Below are 18,739 nucleotides of genomic sequence, written 5' to 3'. Positions count from 1 at the left end.
GGCTGGAAGTAGAGGAAGCTGTATTATTACAGGAACCAGCCTAGGACTTATTGTCAAGTCTATGTAAAATGTCCAACCCTACCCCTTAACAGCCAAAGACACTTTCGCAAAGGAAAGCTTGTTATGGCTATAATGGCCTCATTTGTAAAATAGAAAGAGCAATGTGTATCTCTTGGGTTTATGATGAGTACAAAGTGATAACACTTTGCTATTGCTTTGCTACTATAAAGATTTTGGTATTATTAAAATATTTCAAAGAAGTAAATTACATGCTTTTTGATGTTTTGTTAACTATTTATGGATACCAGACTACCATGCTGTATACTAAATCAGTAGTGTACTGAATGGTACTTTAGTGATCTGTTTCCAGAGACTAACCTTCACAGGGGTATTATACAGCTGAATAATGAAATATGATGTATAATCAAGTATTGCACATTAACGTATCACTTGGGAAATTGGAATTGTCAGTCCCTGAGAAAATAATTAAAACCCATGCTTCCACAGAAAGATATTGAAATTCATTTCTTTAGTAAAATATACATGTGGGAAAAAATAAAAGATAAAATTGCTTTTCCTTTCTTTTATTTTCAACAAAATCTGACTCCTGGAGGAATCCAGTCTGATGCTTAAGGAACAACACAACTGTTGATTATGAGCTTGCAAGTATTATTTTAGCTACAGTTAGAAACTAAAAGAATATTCTGAAAACGTCACTGAAAATATGGTGTAAATACTAACAATAGGAAAAAATTTTATTTAAAAGAATGGTATTCAATGAATTACTAGAACAAGTACGTACCTTCAAGTGCAAAGTCACATTATTTAGTATTTTTTTAAACCAAAAATGCTTTTTTTGAGATAGAGTCTCACTATGTAGTTCAGGGTGGACTTGAACTCATTATGTAGCCTGGGCTGACCTTGAACTTGCACAGATCCTCTGACCTCCACCTCTGGATTGCTGGAATTACAGGCCTGCATCAAACTGCTTAGTGAAAAGTGGTCTCTTAATAACAAAACACGCTCTTATTCTTTTAAAACTCTAAGCAGAAGTTGGCTTTCTAACAGACCCTTGGACAGCACAAGACTGAAAAGCAATGAGGAATTACTGTTTTGTTTTGCCTGGTTTTACTAAAGTCACTATTATGCTTTATGTCTAGATGATCCCCAAAGCCTCATGCAGTCATGGGATGGGCTTCTAGGGTTTTTGATCAATTCATGGTCCAATGCTGGGATTATGGGTGTGAGTGCTACACCTGCCCTGGGGCAGGTAGACTGCATACAATATAAGGGCAGGAAGTAGGCTTGCACTGCTCCTCCTTTTTTGTCCTTGCTGCTTTTGCTGTCTTCCACCACCATGAACTGTTGCCCTCTGCCATGTGCCACTCTGCCTTAGACACAGCCAAGTATGGACTGAAACCTCCACAAACTGAGCTAAATAAACTTTTGCTTCCTGAATTTTGGCCCTCAGGTATTTTGTCCCAGCAATGAGAAAAAAGTAACCAAGACAGTCACCTAACTGTTTATGAAGAAAGATGTTGGGTTGCCGTTTAGCCTTCAGAATTTTCCTGTAATTAACAGTACTACTGCAAAAATAAACATTTCTGTAGCACATCCTAATTCAATATATTTTGCATCACTAATAAATATTTTGCAATGAAATTCATTTGACAAAAACATCAGTTTGTTTTCAACACAGCCAGTAGCTAAATTCAATCAAAATATTACATTTTATTTGCTGATTAGTTTGTCTTAAACCTAAATTTTGTATTTTAAATCAAGTAACCTTCAGTCAGACAGTTCAGCAGTTATTACAGGAAAATGAAATATTAAAGAGTTCATTCAGGTTACTTGTTCAAACAAATTCAAGGTTTTTCAGTAGCTGACAGCATGGAATTCACCTATCCAGACTTGGAATTTGCATCATAATTCCAAATAATGACTGGGGAGTAAGGATTAAGCAGATCTTCCAATTATAATGGAAGTGGGGCCTATTTAATGAGGTTTCAACCTTTCCAAAATCAATCACTGCTATTTCCAAATACTCTTAAGTTTGAAAAGGAAGGAAAATCAGTTATTTGTACATAGCAGTAATTATGTTGCACTTACCTTCATTATTAAAACACACACACACACACACACACACACACACACACACACTTCTCTCCAAAATCCTGTGGAAACAAGCTACTGCCCCATATCCTCCTTTATTTATCAACACTCTTAGAAACTCCTGTTTATATATCTTCAGGATGTAAAGAAATTCTTTTTTTTATGCTGCTCCTACACTTCCTACTTCATACATATTAGGTGTTAAAACTTAAGAGCTAGTTTCCAACAACCAAGTGGAATTCTCTGTTCCCTTTTATTCTTACTGCACATTTCTGTAAAATTTTGAATTTGACTTTTTCCAAGACAGACCAGATTTCTGATATAATATACACTTCTAACTTCTACATAGGGGATATATTCCAATATGCTCCTCTAAATAGTATTTATGTTCTTTTCCAACTCTTTTTATTTCTCTTTCATCTTCTGAACAGATAAAGTAATTATTTGTAATGACCATTTTCCTAACTGATATAAAGCTTACGAGTAAGAAAAAGTCTTCCACATACTTCTTAGGCTCTATTAAGGGTGAGATGTCTGGAATACCAGTTTCCCAAATTCAGGAAGTTTTTTTTGCTATGCAAATCTTTTTTTCCCCGTATCTTTAAGTATCTTGCTACATGAGCTATTCTCCCAAATACAAGAACATTTTTCCTGTATTCTGCCACTGTAAGAAAGAGCTGTCACATGGACATTCCTCTCAATTTTTAATTATTTGTGACTGAGCCAGCATTAATTCAAATTTATTTTGCTGTTTATAGTTGTGAGGAGCCTTCATTCTGAGAGCGAGAGGAGGGTGGGGAGAGTTTAAAGATTGAAGTCCTAATCCCCAGTACTGTGAACATGACTATTTAGGAATAGCATATGAAAATTACTCAAGTTAAAAAGAAGTCACATTAGAATGGGCCTTAATCTGACTGCTGTCCCTGTGAGAAAAAGGCAAATTTGCACATAGTTCAGGAAGAATTTCTCGTGAACACACAGAGACATAGAAACAGGAGGAAAATGATCAGGATAAGAGAAAGAAAGGTATTGGAGTTATGTTGCCACACCCAAGGAGCGGGTCTTCTGCCAAATCCTGGCAGACACCGAAAGGTCCACACCTGGCAGTTGTGAACTGAACATGGCTATGCCAACCCCTCTATTTCAAACTTCTAGCTGTAAAATTGTTTGAATATAATTACCTGTTATCTTAAGCCACTCTACTTGTGTTACATTCTTACTGCAGCTCTACAAACTAATACAGAGATTTTAGTATGGAATGTCACTAACAGTTTTAACTGTAATCCTTCCAAGACATTTATAACCACATTGACTCAAAAAAGATGATAAGGATGACCATTCTGCCCATATAATGAATAGTAGTACATTTAATTTACTATTTTAGATTTTCATAGTGACTTTTGTTATTTAGCAAATATTTCACAAAGACCATATAGCTTGCCATACTAAACTATTTCTCTTGATTGGCTCACTAACCCTGGAGGTGAACAAAAACCTAGTTTATGTGCATTTCTGTGGTGAGATCCCCTACTACTATTACATTTCTTATTAGATCTACGGATAATGAAGATTCAATCCTACACTTGTTCTAGTGTCATAACTGGGAGTTATAAGTCAGTTCCACCTACTAGCCATTGCATTAATCCAGACTGTCTATTGACCAATATTGCAAAATAATCTCATGTAATTTAGTCTGATTGGACAGTTTTCCCTATTATTGATGTTAGTTTTCCTACCTATGATTATGTATCAACATGTACTTTCTGCGCAGCCTTTTTAAAGTCCTTGCCATAGTTAGGAAAATCATGAGCCCGATTTGCCTGCTTCTGTGTCTTTTATCATCCTGTCTCATTTTCTTCTACTGCAGAAAGTTCAATCTCTCTCCTTCTCTTACATCTACCTGCTATCAAATGTAACATTTGCTTGCTACATACTAAACATACTACATACTAAATGTTACTACATACTAAACATACTACATAGTAAATGTTATTAAATATAACATTTTTATAATTACCTCATGTCAAATTTAACATTTTATATAACTGAATTCCCCCTTTTCTTAGGAATGAAAATCTAGAAATTTCACCCTTTATGCATGACTGTCAAACCTTCCTAGTCACTAACGGTTGGAAGTGACTGTCTCTATCTCAGGTGTAGTTCTTTTCCATCCTCCGTCAGGGGTTTCCATTAGCGCCTTCAGAGAGAAAATCTGTATTATTCCTTCATCTGTAGATGAAGAGGTTGTTCTCCTGGGGGAGCACATACAAGGGTGGAGTGGAATTTCAGCAATAGAGTCTCTTGTTCTCCTTTAGTCAGAGAGAAGTTTCCTCAAATTTTCTCTGACTTCTGTTTGAGCACCTAGCAAGGATGTGGGTGCTAACCTCCCTATACTTGTGACCTCAAGTGACTGCATGTTCTCATGCTAGCAAATATAGATAGATAGATATGATATAGATATAGGTATATATAGATTTATAGACATAGATGATGATATAGACACTGATAGAAATATAGATACAGATATAAATATGGATAGATGATATAAATATAGATGAAATAGATTAGATAGATATAGATACAGATGATATAGATGATATAGATATAGATGATATATAGATATAGATAGATATAGATGTAGATATGGATAGATGATATAGATATGGATATAGATACAGATGATATACATATAGACATAGATATAGATACAGATACAGCTATAGATATAGATAGATGACATAGATTTAGATATAGATAATATAGATATAGATATGGACATAGATATATATAGAGATATAGAAGATATAGATATAGATGATATAGATATGGATATAGATATAGATGTTGATGATATAAATATAGATATATATGATGTTGATATAGATATATGATGTAGATATGGATGTAGATATAGATATAGATGATACAGATAATAGATGATCATATAGATATGGATATAGATGATGATAGAGACAGAGATAGAGATAGAGATAGAGATAGAGATAGAGATGAGACAGAGATAGACATCACTGCCTTAAGGTCTTGAGGGACCTGCTTTAGGCAAGCAGATTCCTATACATCTCTCTCCCCAGATTCCAGATTACTTAGTTTCTCTGTGTTGGGCTTTAGTCTAAAAGCCCATGAAAATTCTCATATGTTTGGGAAGTGGTGGACTACAGGGTGCTTCAGCAACAAACTGTACTTTTAGGATGGGGCTTGGATGGGGGTAGTCACTGGGGACAAGACCTGGGGAGGTATATGCTTGTCCCTGGCTCCTCCTTTCTCTCTCTGCTTCCTGGCCTCTTTCATATGAACAGCTTTTTTCCACCAAGCTACTCTGCCATGCTCTTTCTCCATTAAAGCCAGCTGACTATGATCCGAAATCCAAAAAGCAAGAGTTAAATCTTTCCTCTCAGTTGTAGGTGTGGGTATTTTTGTTCTAGCAATAGGAACTCTAGCACAGAAAATTAGTAGCAAGATTCAGGTTCTTGCTCTGACTGTAACTGAACATGTTTTAGAAGCCCTCAGACCTGCTTTGTGGGAGAAGTCCGGAAAGGTTTGAAATGTGGGTTAGAGAACCCTAGGATGCTGTAATCAGAGATTGATGGGTGATTTTTATCGGTGCTCAGGAGACCAGTCTCTTAGTTATTTTTCTCATTGTTGAGACAAAATACCTGATACCCAAAATTAAGAGAGGAAAGGTTTATTTAGCTTACGGTTTGTAGATGTGTTAGTCCAAAATCGGCTGGCTTCAAAGCAGCGTGGTCCATGGCAATGGAACAACAGTTCTTGGTGGTAAAAGACAGCAAAAACAAGAAGAGCAAAACAGAGAGGAGCATACCTCTTCTCCTCTCTTATACTGTGTGCAGGCTACCTGCCTTAGGGTGGGTGTAGCACTCACACCCCGAATTGCAACACTAGACAATGAACCGATCACAAACTCTAGATTCAGTTGCTTTTGAAAAGCCCATTCCCCTATAACCTCATGTGGCTTTGGGGATACATCTAGACACAAACCATAACAACCAGGCTGACAGTAGTTCAGAGAGTAAAAGTCAACCTCATAAAGTTACAGATGAGATCAAGGACTCTTGGCGGTTGGACTAGAGGCTGTGCGTGTTGCATTCTGGCTACATGTTTCCCATGGACAGACTTTGCGGGACACAGATATTAAAAGTGGTGGGCTAGCTAAGTTGGCAAAGAAAATCTCAAGGCAGCACAAATTTCAGTCTGAGGCATAAATATTGCTGGCTCCTTTTAGTAAGATCTAGAGTAAAACTCAGGAGAAAAAGAGAAGAGCTGAATCATTTCAAAAGTTTGTAGCTTCATCAGAAAGGAAGGGCCTACAAAGTTTTGGCTAAGAGAATGTGATTGCTGAAAAATTAGCAATAGAAAGAAACCAAGTACATTGCACTGTGACAATAGAAAAGAAGGCTTGGAGGCACTGAATTGTCCTGTCAGTATGCTTACAGGCTTAAGGATATACAAGTGTAAATCCTCTGAAACGTTTTGTTTTGAAAAGGAAAAAGAAAAACCAGAGCAATTTGTCTTTAATGGCAGCCTAGCAAAGCCATTCAGGGTTAAGCCATTGAGGCATTCAGAGGCTGCTGTAGCCATGATCCAAGAAGGTCAGGCTACTGGATGAGCTGTGGCAGACCTTGGTGACAATCATGTTGTGTTGTTTTTAAGCATATAGAATACAAGTGTTGGAGGGTCAGAGAGATTTCCACCCATTTTTCAGCGTGGGAGGCCAAGAAATATGCTCCTAAGAGGGCCATGAGTGAAGCTATGAAAGTGAAGCTAAAGGTGGTATGCGGACACCAGTAAATTGGAGAGTTTAGAAATGTGGAACATCTTCTGAGGAAAGCTGCAAGCAGCAAGCAGGATCAGCTCAAGAGAGAGGCTATATGGGTTATAACAGGTAAGGCCACAGGAGTAGAGCTGCCCAGGGCTTCTAAAGCTCACATCTCACAACGTATCCTGGGTCACTGAAGATTTAATGTCTGCCCTGCTGAATTCTGGTGTTATTTTCTTCTGATTCCTTTTTCACTGTGGAATGTGAATGTTACCCTGTGCTATTTTATGTTGAAGTATTTAACATTCTTTTTTTTTTTATTTTTAGAGGGGGCTTACAGCTAGTTGGGTGATTGCCTTGTGTATCAAAATAGACCTTAGGTTTGGATTTTTCAGCAATGGTGTACCTCTTCAGACTTTGGCAACACTTACAGATGCACTAAATTCATTTTGCATAATGAGATGTATATAAGTCTTTAGAGGGCCAGGGGTGAAATATTGTGTGTTAGATATAAAATGTACTTCGAAAGTCTCATTATTGGGAAAGTGATTGGATCATAGGATGCTACTCATCAGTGAATTCATCTATCAATCACTAGCTAAATGTTCTGTCAAGAAGTGATGCCTGCTGGGAGGTGGGTCACTGAGCATGTGACCTGCAAGGGTGTATCCTTGCATCTGGCTCCTTTCTTTTCACTCTACTTCTGGGCCCTCATGAGGTGAACATCTTTCCTCTGCTATGCATTTCTATTTCCGCCTTGGGTTCAGCCAAACACAGACTGAAAGCCCAAAACTATGAATCAAATGAAACCTCTCTTCCTTTAAGTAGTGGTCGCTGGGTATACTGTCCAAGTGATAGAAAAGCAGACTAAAATATTCTGTAATTGCAAGTATATAGTTGTTTCAGGAAAAAGAGATGATATCCAGTTTGCTCAGATTTTTCATTATCAAACTATCAAGAACACTCTTCCTACTTTTACTTTTCCAGAATTTTAACTTCTAAAACTCATGTAACTCATACAGAAAAATTTGCAAAATTTATTCCTTTAAAATCCCTTTTCATATGCAATGTGATATGTATTTGTAAATGTTATAGGTAGTATTTCATTTTTATTTTCTCATGCTTCTATCATAGCATAATCAGTAATTCCTTTCTTATTTAGAAGTAAGACTTTTTATCACCTCAAGGATATATTGCAGTTTTACCTTTAGGAAATCTCAGTAACCCCATTCTCCCAGAGAGCTCAGAGATATATTTTTGGTTGTCTGTTTGCTTGTTTGTTTGCTTGTTTTTTTTCTTATTTGTGTTACTATCAATGACTTTTGAGATAAGGTTGAAAATCAGGGAGGGAATATAATTTTATTATTTATGCTTGTAGAGAATTATAGTTCATATGTATGTTCCACTTTTTTAAATTAAAATGTCCTTTTAAAAAAGATAATTTCTTATTTTTATTCTTTACTGTGAGGTACTTTCTACACTTTAGATATGTATCATTATTGAATTTAGTTAGAATACTTATGAATCATCAACTCCCATCAATACTAAAACTATTTCTTGTGTGTGTGTGTGTGTATGTATGTGTGTGTGGGAATATATGTTAGACAGGTGAGTAAATATTTGAGAAGCCTGAAGTAAACATATTGAACATGAGAAACAGAATAGTGAATATAAAAAAATCCAATGTACAATACTATTTATAACATGTTAAAGTGACATTATTACTACACAAGTTTATAGCACAAAAATGTCCCAAGATAATAAAAAAGGATATTTCAGTCAGTCAAAAGCAATATGAAGCCAGGCATGGTGGCACACACCCGTAATGTCAGCACTCAGGAGGCTGAGGCAGGAGGATTGCTGTGAATTTGAGGCCAGTCTGGGCTACAAAGTGAGTTCAAAGCAAACCTGAACTACATAGCAAGATCCTGTCTGAAAACAACAACAACAATTAGGCAATTTAAAGTCATATTGTTAATTAATGAATGAAAAGTTAATAAAATGTAAGATTGAAGGGAGAGATGGAGTGATATAAGAAGCAGATTTTGCTTTATTTCTTGCAAAGTTAACCTTTATCTCTTTCTTATATAAATAGCTGAGTGAATGCTAAAAACTATTATCTACAGTATAGTAGAAAAAGATTTGAGTCAAGAATTCTTGGATCAAGGAGAGTCAGAGATAAAAGTGTAAACTGAAATGCAAAGAAAATAACCTCATGTATGAAAGCAAAAAAGATCATGCCACCCAGGCAGAATATAAAGGCAATCAGATTTTGCCATCCTTCCACTCCAAGAAAGTCAATTAGGCTGAGATTCTTTTAAATCAGTTTTATGTTTCAAATATTAGAAAATATGTAGTATCCCATATTGACAATTCACTGTCCAGTGAAATTTGCTGCATGGTCAATGTGATTACAGATTTGAAATTTAAAAGCATATCTTATTTGATACTATAATGTCTTAATGAATTCTATCTATTAAATTAGAATGAAACACAACTACTAAATTTAAATTTTACAGACTATTTCCTTTATACTCATGCCTAGGCATTCGTAATGGACTTTCCTAGTCAAAACCTTTCAGTTTTTCTTTTTAAGCCTATCTACTTACATATTTAATTATCAACATTCCTTTTCTATAAAGCATTAGTTCACAACCTTAGAAAGCTTGTTTTCCTTTCTGCAATGCTGTTTTCCATCTTGCAGCATATTCAAAGCATCTTGTAAGCAAATTCCATTTATTCCTTTTCCGGGGCTCTTTTAAACAATATTGATCTGAAGCAACTTTGCCCTTGCAAGCATTTTACAGAGCAGTGGTGTATGCTGTCATTCTTTTATTTTTCCTTAGCAGATGTGAAAAGTAGGAGTCAGGTATGATGAATGCTAATTTTAGAAAATATTAATACAAATTAATTTCACCATATTTTTAATGAATGTACATGTGATGATTGTAACTTTTTTTGTTGCATCCATCTTAGATCCCCAACTGATCATGCACCAGAACTCAATATGAGGTTCTGTACTAGCTTTTCACATCTACGTATAGTAAATATGTGTCATTGTAATGAACACTTTTTATGGACTGAGGAGTAAATGTAATGTAATCTGGCACACATAAATGAGATTTATAAAATGTTTAGTTTATTTCCCTAAAATTTGTGGAGAAATTAGTTACAAATTAGTTAGAAATTAGAAATTAGTTTTCTAGTATTATAAGCAAAAGTTGGGGGCACAGAATGTGAATGTAAGACACCATTCCTCCTTCTAAGGATTTCAGTCTAGAGACACAGCATGAATGAAACCATTATAATAAAGTTGTAATTGCCAATCGGTTCCTCTAATGCGCTATCAGAAGGTTTTCACAAGATGCACTAACTCCTCATGTAGCAAGCCTTCTCTCAATGGAAATCCAAACCTTAGATTTCTGAAAACTTAGGTGAAACCAAAAAGCCATATTATGTTTTTCTCTCACCCATATCTTGTTTCCAAGCCTACCTAGTTACCTGGACAAATTTGACTCACAAAAATATTTTCTGAATACAAGTTTATAATATCCACATAGCAATATATGAAGTTCTGAAAACATAATTTTTTAAAGATATTTGATTCATTTTGCAAACAAAACCCAAACTGCCACAATAAAGGTTATAGTTGCAATATATTCCTTTTAATATGACTATTATACCCTTTGGGTACAGATATGTAAATGTGTTTAATTATAGGATGCTATCTCTAAAACTCTTTAGGGCATTATGCAATATTTGCCTGGTGCACTGTACTTTTTTATTGTAAATGTGTGTGTGTATTTAATTTCAAAATCCATGTAGTCTACAGGGACTCAGAAGATAAGAAGCTATGTCTTGTTTGTGATTGAGCTGTGAACCATTACCTGCCCGAATAGACCTTTCTTTGAATTTTCTTCAGACGTGGCAGCTCCTGCTGCAACATTTTCCTATTCGTTCATAGTTGTCAGTTTCAAATCCAGGTTCAACTGCAAGGCAGGCCCAGACAGCACAGATCACTCTGAAAAAAAAAAAAAAAAAAAAGTAGCAGCATTGTGAGTACTATAAAAGTTGACCTACAGGACATCTGTGCCCTTCTTGAAAGTAGAAAAACCACTTAATGACTCCTCTGTGTACTTGAGAAACACAGAAACAAGAGAAAAGTATTTTGCTTAAGTTCAGAGAGCTTCAACAGCAAGCGAGGATGAATGAAATGAGAAGTTACAGACATCCAATTTCTTCTGGTCAACTTATTTGTGATGATCACATTTGCCTTAATCTTATCTTTATTCTAGATAGGATAATGAACCAAATGCCCATGAATGTACATATGTATATATATATATATATATATATATATATATGCATAAATTTACTTATAAAGCAGATACCCAGTAGCATATATTAAATAAACATGGTTTCTTTCATAAAGTATAAATTGTAATTACAATTACCTTGAATGTATTAACCTAGGATACTTTCTTTTTATCTTCAAATCAGTGTCATGTTCAAGGAATCGATTTAGAATGCATTTTATCTGTACATAAATTGTTTACATTAGATATTTATTCTCTTCATAAATCAGAATTTAAAGATTTCATTTTCTTTCAGTAAGACAGAAATATAACTTTTCAAAAGAAGAGAAAAATGCAACTAACTTTGGATCCTTTAAAAAGTTAATCTTGAGAATTCAATTTCTTTTCCCTCCTAATACCTTAAATTTCAATCATCTCTTTCATTTTTACAGGACAAAAACAGTAGTTTTCCTTAAATTGCTAAGTTCTATCTAGCTCAATACATTTTCTACCCTAGGCCATTCTTGAGCATTCTATGATTACGTTGTATAAAGAATAAAATGAGCCTTTTACTTCTTGACTGGAAGAAAACAGTAAGTCATTGCACTTTGGCTTGTTATTGAACGTTTGGAAAAGGACAAGCAGAAATTGTCCCTGTTGACCTAAACTGACACCTTCCAAAGATTTCCAGGGAAAACTTACACAGTACACACTTTCTGTTGTACTAGACCTGAAATTTAACATAAATTCCATCGAAATAATTTCGATCAAATATGAAAAACCTGTTGGCATTTTATTTATGTTTTGGAGTGTATTGTTTGTTATATAGCAAAATATGATTTGAAGATAAAATTTAAAAGTACAGAGATAAAGCTCAGTGGTAGAGCACTTGCTTAATATGGAACTAGACCAAGGGCTCATTCCTTGTCTAAAGGCACAAAGAAAAATTCATTAATATTCTATATAAAAGTATAATCTAAAAAATGAAATCACATAACTTGGCACAAATTTAATGTAACTGCTGAGAATACTAGTGTTTCTTAGAATGGGACAGAAAAAATATTATATGTAAATTTGATTAATCATGGTGTGTTGGTTTGGTGCTTATTTTTGCAAGGGAAACATAATACAGGACACATACTTTATATGATTATTTATAATAGTCACCCAAAGAACAATATACAGAAGAGTGCAGGAAATCTGTCCACACACTAAGACCAGGGAATCCAGCTGAGAGCATGGATCCCTCAACAATGTCCTACATGAGTCCAGCTGAATACCTAGAGCTCATAACAATGCCTCCCATGAATTCAACTGGAGGCCCAGAGCCCATGACAACGTCTCATGCAGACCTGTTTCACGGATCTGCTGGGAAGGCCCAAAGGTCAGTGGTGGAATCTGCAAATTCTGTGCCAATAGGGTGAAGGACCTGTGCTAGCAGGCTGAGGGATCTGCACCGGAGTAAAGAAGTGATGCTCAGAAGAACCAGAGCTCCCCCAAAAGGTACCACAGCCATCCTCGGCAACAGCGAGGTCCCGAGCTCCTCCAATGATCAGGATGGTCGAGTTCCCATCAGGGATGCCAATGCAGCCAGCTTTTCCAGGAGGCCAGTAGTGCACCATCTTCCCCTCGGGAACCAGGAAGCGATGCTCAGTGTGAGGACCAGAGCTTCCCCAAAGTGAACAGAAGCCAGTCTCAGTGCAAGCGATGTCCCGAGCTCCTCGGAGGATGAAAACAGCCAAGTTCATCGGGAAAGACTGTTCCCCACAGCTTCTACCAGCTGCCAACAACCTCTCTCAGCTCCCAACAGTCTGCTTCTCCTTCTGCAGGTCTGCCTCTTATGCTGCTAGCAACAGTCCTCAGGTGGGCTTCCCACACCCATCACCACACTCACTCAGTTCAACTGGGGGTTATAAGTTGACCACCAGTTATCAATCTACTAGACATGGTAATATAACATTCAGTAAAGAATAATAGCTCTATGTACCATGGATTGAAGCAAATTTTAATTCATCTTCAGATCGTGAATCACCCTACGTTATTCTATAAAACCTATGATTTATTTCTAAATATCTGTCTTCCAATTAGACTATGAGCTTCAAAAGACAACAGGCTTTGACTGCTCTGTGTGCTCATCAGAATTATTCTTCATAGAACAAAGTACATAACTCTTTCTCAAATGAAGGAAAGCATCTGGATGAATTTGATGCCGTTAAGGGATCTACAACCCTGACTATTAGAAAATAGATATTTTAAATAATTTATTTGGGAAAAGTGAAATAAAATAGAAAAACTATAGCAATTTGGAAAGGTTAGAATTCACTTCATGTAAAAGATGAAATGCACCTATTTTATTTCTTTGGATGTGCAGAACTTGATAAAAGACAAGAAAGTTCAGCAAGGTAAACTTTAAGTAAACATATAGGAAGACCTTTATAAAAAGCGGAACTGTTTATAATATAATCAGTTGATAAGTGATATACCAAGAACCCTAAAAGAAATGTAAGCAGAGAAAGAATATATATCAGTTATTGTTGAAAAAATTTTATAGGATTAGTTGGGGTTTTAGATTAAAATAATTCTAACCTATAACATTGACTTCTGTGGTTGTCTGATATGGTTATCTAATGTCAAATAAGAAATTGGAATTACTATGGCTCACTAGACAAATGAGTTTTGAAGTTAACTGACTTAAAATTAACACAATATTTTGTAGCTGTTATACTGAATTTAAACTTTTTATAATTTATTCAAAACAGAGTTACAAAAAGCTTCACAGAAGTGAATCAATCAATAAATCAGTAAATCCAAATGCAATTGCATGTTCAGTGAAAATGAATCTCACCCTGGTACTTCTCAAATTCAATTGAGAACTTCAATACTTTGAATCTCACATCAATTCTCTTAGAAAAAAGTCTTGAACTTAGTCAATGTTTTCTCCCAAAATGGGGCCCTGCATTTGCTAATTGATTCTTCCTATATGTTTAGTCTTTTAAGCAGAGAATATTCCCACTTTGCTTCATTGTCCCTTACTTTTGAATAAAAAATGATTTCTAAAAGTATTTCTGTAAACAACTGGATTGATGGAGCTACAGTGATCTCTTGCTATCATTCTTATCTGTCCTGGACCTCACACGTCCAAGACACATTTTGCCTGACATCACAACTTCCACTTACATACCAGAGTATGTATGCTACAAATTGGCAACCTCATATGTGAGAAATGATGATAGATTGTACCATACATGTTTCCAGATTAACCAAATTGTTTTCATCAAAGTATATACAGAAGTTTCAGACTTGGTTGTAGCAGCTGTGAAGATCTGGAAGATGATTTTACTGTTGTCCAAACTGGTGTCTGCTCTTGCCTTCAGTGAAGACACAGGAAACAGGCATTCCTACCTCGTCAAACTTGGGGACTGTCATCGTACTTAATTTTAAAATATGTGAGCAGTAGTACCCTTTGTCACTTCTAAGCAGACAGTTTAAGAGTCCCATATCTCTCTGTCATAAACTAACCAAATGCTACTGTTGACCCTAGACTTGCACTTACGGTAGGAGTCTACCTGAGGCTGGTGCTGAGTGGAAATTGTCCTTTGTTGTTACAAACAGCTGTAATTGAAGGATTGCTTGTTACCACAATATATCCTCTTCTGTCCTGATGGATTCAGAAGCATATACCCTGGAAATTTAGACATTATACACCGCAGTCATGTACAAAAGAGGATAGTAATTAAGAGATGGGTGAAGAGGAAAGGGAGGGAAAGGAAAGTATATGAAAAAAAGAATTAAGATAGATTATACTCATGAACCAAGTCCCCACAAGGGATGGAAATATTATCTACCTCAAAGAAATACCAATGAAAAAAAAGTATAAAGTGTGAGAATGTTTATGCCAGAGCTGTGGATGAAAACAATAATCAAACTGTATGAGGCCCTGGAAGCAGTGTGGAGAAGCAAATGTGACAGAGGGAGGCTCTATTTGAATCATCTTAACGGGCAGGACCAGGGTGATCAGAAGGAATTCAATATCAGCTGATTCAGAAGTAATTTAAAGTAAAATATGTAATCCTCTTGGATGGAAAACAGAAACCTTCCCAATTTATGTGGTTTAATCAGAGAACAAAAATGTTGGAGGAGAAGAAGAGAACATGTTCCTGTAGATAAAGATATTAGGATGAGGCTTTTGGCTTCAGGAACAGAAAGGAAGTGACAGCTTTTAAGGACAGGAACAGGAAGAAATAACAGAATTTTGAAATGTGTTGGATGAACAGCCTGGATGTGGGAGAGAAATAAAAAGAGTAGGTTTGTCACTGGTGCCAAGGTAAAGTGGTTGAAAAATGAGCATGCCGCCAAATGCAGAAGGAGAGGCAGCGAAAGAACACAGATAAGGAAAGACAGATGAACACAGCAAGGGAAAGGGACGGCAGATAACTTGCTTCTGTGCAGGCACTTGACACGAGGAGTTTGTGGCAGTAATTACCATGAATGCCGCAAGGCTCCTTCTCTCCCATGCATGCAGAAAGGGAAGAAAGGTCTCTTCTTTTTATTGCTTCTCAAGCATTATTCATTTAAATGTGCAAATAAGCACAGCCCTTGAAAGAATCCCATTCACATATAGAAAATTCAGTTTATGGCTAAGTGAAAACATTGAGAAGATGTTAAGAAAACATTGATCTTGTTTGTTTCTAAAGGTACCAATTTCTCAAAAACTAATAAAGTATGGAGCCACTTGAAGGATTGTAGATTACTAATCTGAATTTATCTGTACAGTACTAAGAATAGGATAGTCTCTGTTTTAGAAATGAACATAAATACAGATATTGGTCCAATCTAGAGATTAATAGCCAAAGGAAGTTAAAATGTCTTAAGGGGAGAAATGAGGTAGGCTACAATGTCTTATTCTAGCTATCTGATAGGTCAGTAAAGAAAGAACTATCACTATCAAGGATTCCAAATATTTGGGGGGAAAACATTTTCAGAAACGTTTAGAAATTTCAAAATACCTTTAGAGGTTAGGGTGGAATGATATGAAGAACTGAAGGCATCATTTTCTTCTTTGTTATCTGAAGAGTAAAGAGGGCCACAGAATGTGGATAAATAAGAGGATGCCCTGTAGCAAGAGAAAGTATTGATTTCATCAGAAATACTGGGATTTGAGATGCTAAGGTAAACTGATCTGAGTGCCTATCATATCCGGAGACATAATATGGAATCATTCACTCATAGGTCAGATACTTTTGGAAGGATGAATGCTGCCTGCCAGGCATTAGTGAATGTACTGAAGCAAACAAAAGTCATTTCTCTAGGCCAGATTAAGCAGGAAGGAAGACAATAGCAATATATAAAGGTGAGTACATGTTGGATACTATTGGTAATATATAGAGAAAAACTAAAAGAAAAAGAAAAACTGGCAAGATTTGAATATTTTGATCACAGGAGACTGTGTTTAAGCTATCAGAGCTGACCTGTGAGGACTGTGCCCTCGGGTGGGGACTGATGCAAGAAGAGATGGCTTCTGTGATGAGGCTGGCCTCAAATGTGTCAGGGAGTTGGGGCAGGCATTTAACCAGCAAGCCCAGCACAGGGCTCCTTTGTAATCTTCCTACTGGAAGGGAGAGGTAGACATGCAGAGGTGGAGGTCAAGGACCTCTAAGGCACATAGCTTACTTTCTGATAAAATAGAAATGAATGGTTTTCTCCTGCTAAAGATGCATGTGAAGGGGTTAGAAGATTTTGAAGAAAAACTAAGTGTTTGATCTATGTTCCCAACTCTTGATGCGAACTGAGCCCATGAATGGACAGCCGTCCAGTCAGCATTTCTCAGTGAAGAAGGTAAATCTCAAGAAAGCGTTGAGGCACATTTCAGATCACACACTAAAGAAAATTTGCAGCAGCTTTATTTAGGCCTCGTCTAAGCACATACTTAGATGGGAAAAGGACATGTCCCCTGCCCTGAGAGTAAAGCCAAGGGCCATTCAGCCCCAGGAAGCTGTCATCAGAGGGGTGCACAGAGCCACCCACCCTAATCTGTGACTGTAGGCAGTTCTCACACAATTTACCTCCAAGGTTTGTTTGCTTGTATTTCAGTTCTGTTATTGTTATTGTCATTTGCTTTCATTCTCAATAGTCCATATTCATATATATTATACGTGTAATATTCATATATCCATATAAATATTGTCTCCATGTACCATATATATACATATGAAAAGATATATTACATATATGTATATATTATATGCTATCTAGAGTATGCATATGTATATAAAGTTTGTATCAGCTCATATATAAAGAAAACTATATCCCCAATAAACATGTCTTATTCTAAAATCTCTTCCAAATCTCTTATTTTGCAAAGAAATAAAAGTATGTGTTCTATGTTTACATATACATTTTTAAATATTTTTGATGGGCCAAAGGAAATATAACAAAGTATTACATTTACAGTTATTTAAAGCGTGAATGTATGAAAATTATATTTGTAAATAATTTTTGTAATGAATATTTTGATAGGAATTTTTGTCTAAAGAATCCGAATGTGATATTTAAAGTTTTATTAGTAGAAAATTTTATTTGAAGTCAAGATCTATCCTAACAAAAGACCAAATCCAGTTTTTGACAATGTGTAATGATCATATTTAAACGTTATGTTTTAAAGGTAAAACAATAAATAGAAGTAATATACAAACAAAACAAAATATAATGAAAATGAATATATATGTGCCATAGGATATTCTTGTAGCAGAATTCTGCAATATAAGTAATGATCTGTTAGTAATTTTCAGAGAGGTTCTTGAACTTTGTTGAATAAAATAGAATTCCTTATTTTCATTAAACTTTAATGCAAATTATACTTGTCATTATTTATGATTATAGGTAACAAACTACACAAGAATGACCACTTTTTCACTCAAAATAGTATTTACACTAATTTTCCTATCATACTGCAGAGCTATAGTTGGCTTTAATCATAATTTTCATGTAACACTATCTTGAAATTATGACAGTCATCAGGCATCTCACTAGATCCTTTTATTTAATATGTTAACCACAATGAGACATCTGACCAGTGTTAGAATGGCTACTAGACAAACAAATAACAGATGGCGGCGTGGATGTAGGAAAAAGACACTTTTATACACTGATGAGAGGAATGTAAATTAGTGCAGTGTGAAGAACACTGTAAAACTTCCTCAAGAACTAAAAGTAGATCTACCATATGATCCAGCTATCCTACTTCTGAGTATACATTCAAAACCAATTACCTATGCATATTAAAGTGGTACTTACAGGCCCACATTTGTTTCAGCACTAGCAATGATAGCTAAGTTGCAGAATCAGCTTAGACCTTCAGCAGATGAATGGATAAAGAAAAATGCTCATATATGAGTATACACAGTGGTGTATTATTATTCACTCACAAAATAATTTTTTGTAGTACTGCGGATTGAATCTAGGGTCTCATCCATTGCAGGCAAGGTTTTTACCACTGAGCTGCATCCCTAGCCCTTGAAAGAATTTATTATATATATGT

At 35.7% G+C, this 18,739-nt stretch overlaps 1 long non-coding RNA gene across 1 annotated transcript in view; it reads right to left on the bottom strand.

The window, feature by feature from the left end:
• LOC102004883 overlaps window positions 1-18,739 on the bottom strand; it is a 148,870-nt gene that overhangs the window by 11,640 nt on the left and 118,491 nt on the right. The window contains exon 2 of the long non-coding RNA XR_259320.1: window positions 10,795-10,928. This is a non-coding gene — a long non-coding RNA (uncharacterized LOC102004883). The remainder of the gene's footprint in view (window positions 1-10,794; window positions 10,929-18,739) is intronic.

This window comes from Chinchilla lanigera, unplaced genomic scaffold (assembly GCF_000276665.1).
Source record: "Chinchilla lanigera isolate Chin_1 unplaced genomic scaffold, ChiLan1.0 scaffold00003, whole genome shotgun sequence".
Lineage (NCBI taxonomy): Eukaryota > Metazoa > Chordata > Mammalia > Rodentia > Chinchillidae > Chinchilla > Chinchilla lanigera.
Note: the sequence above shows the minus strand (reverse complement) of the source record. Positions and strands in the feature narration are given on the sequence as shown.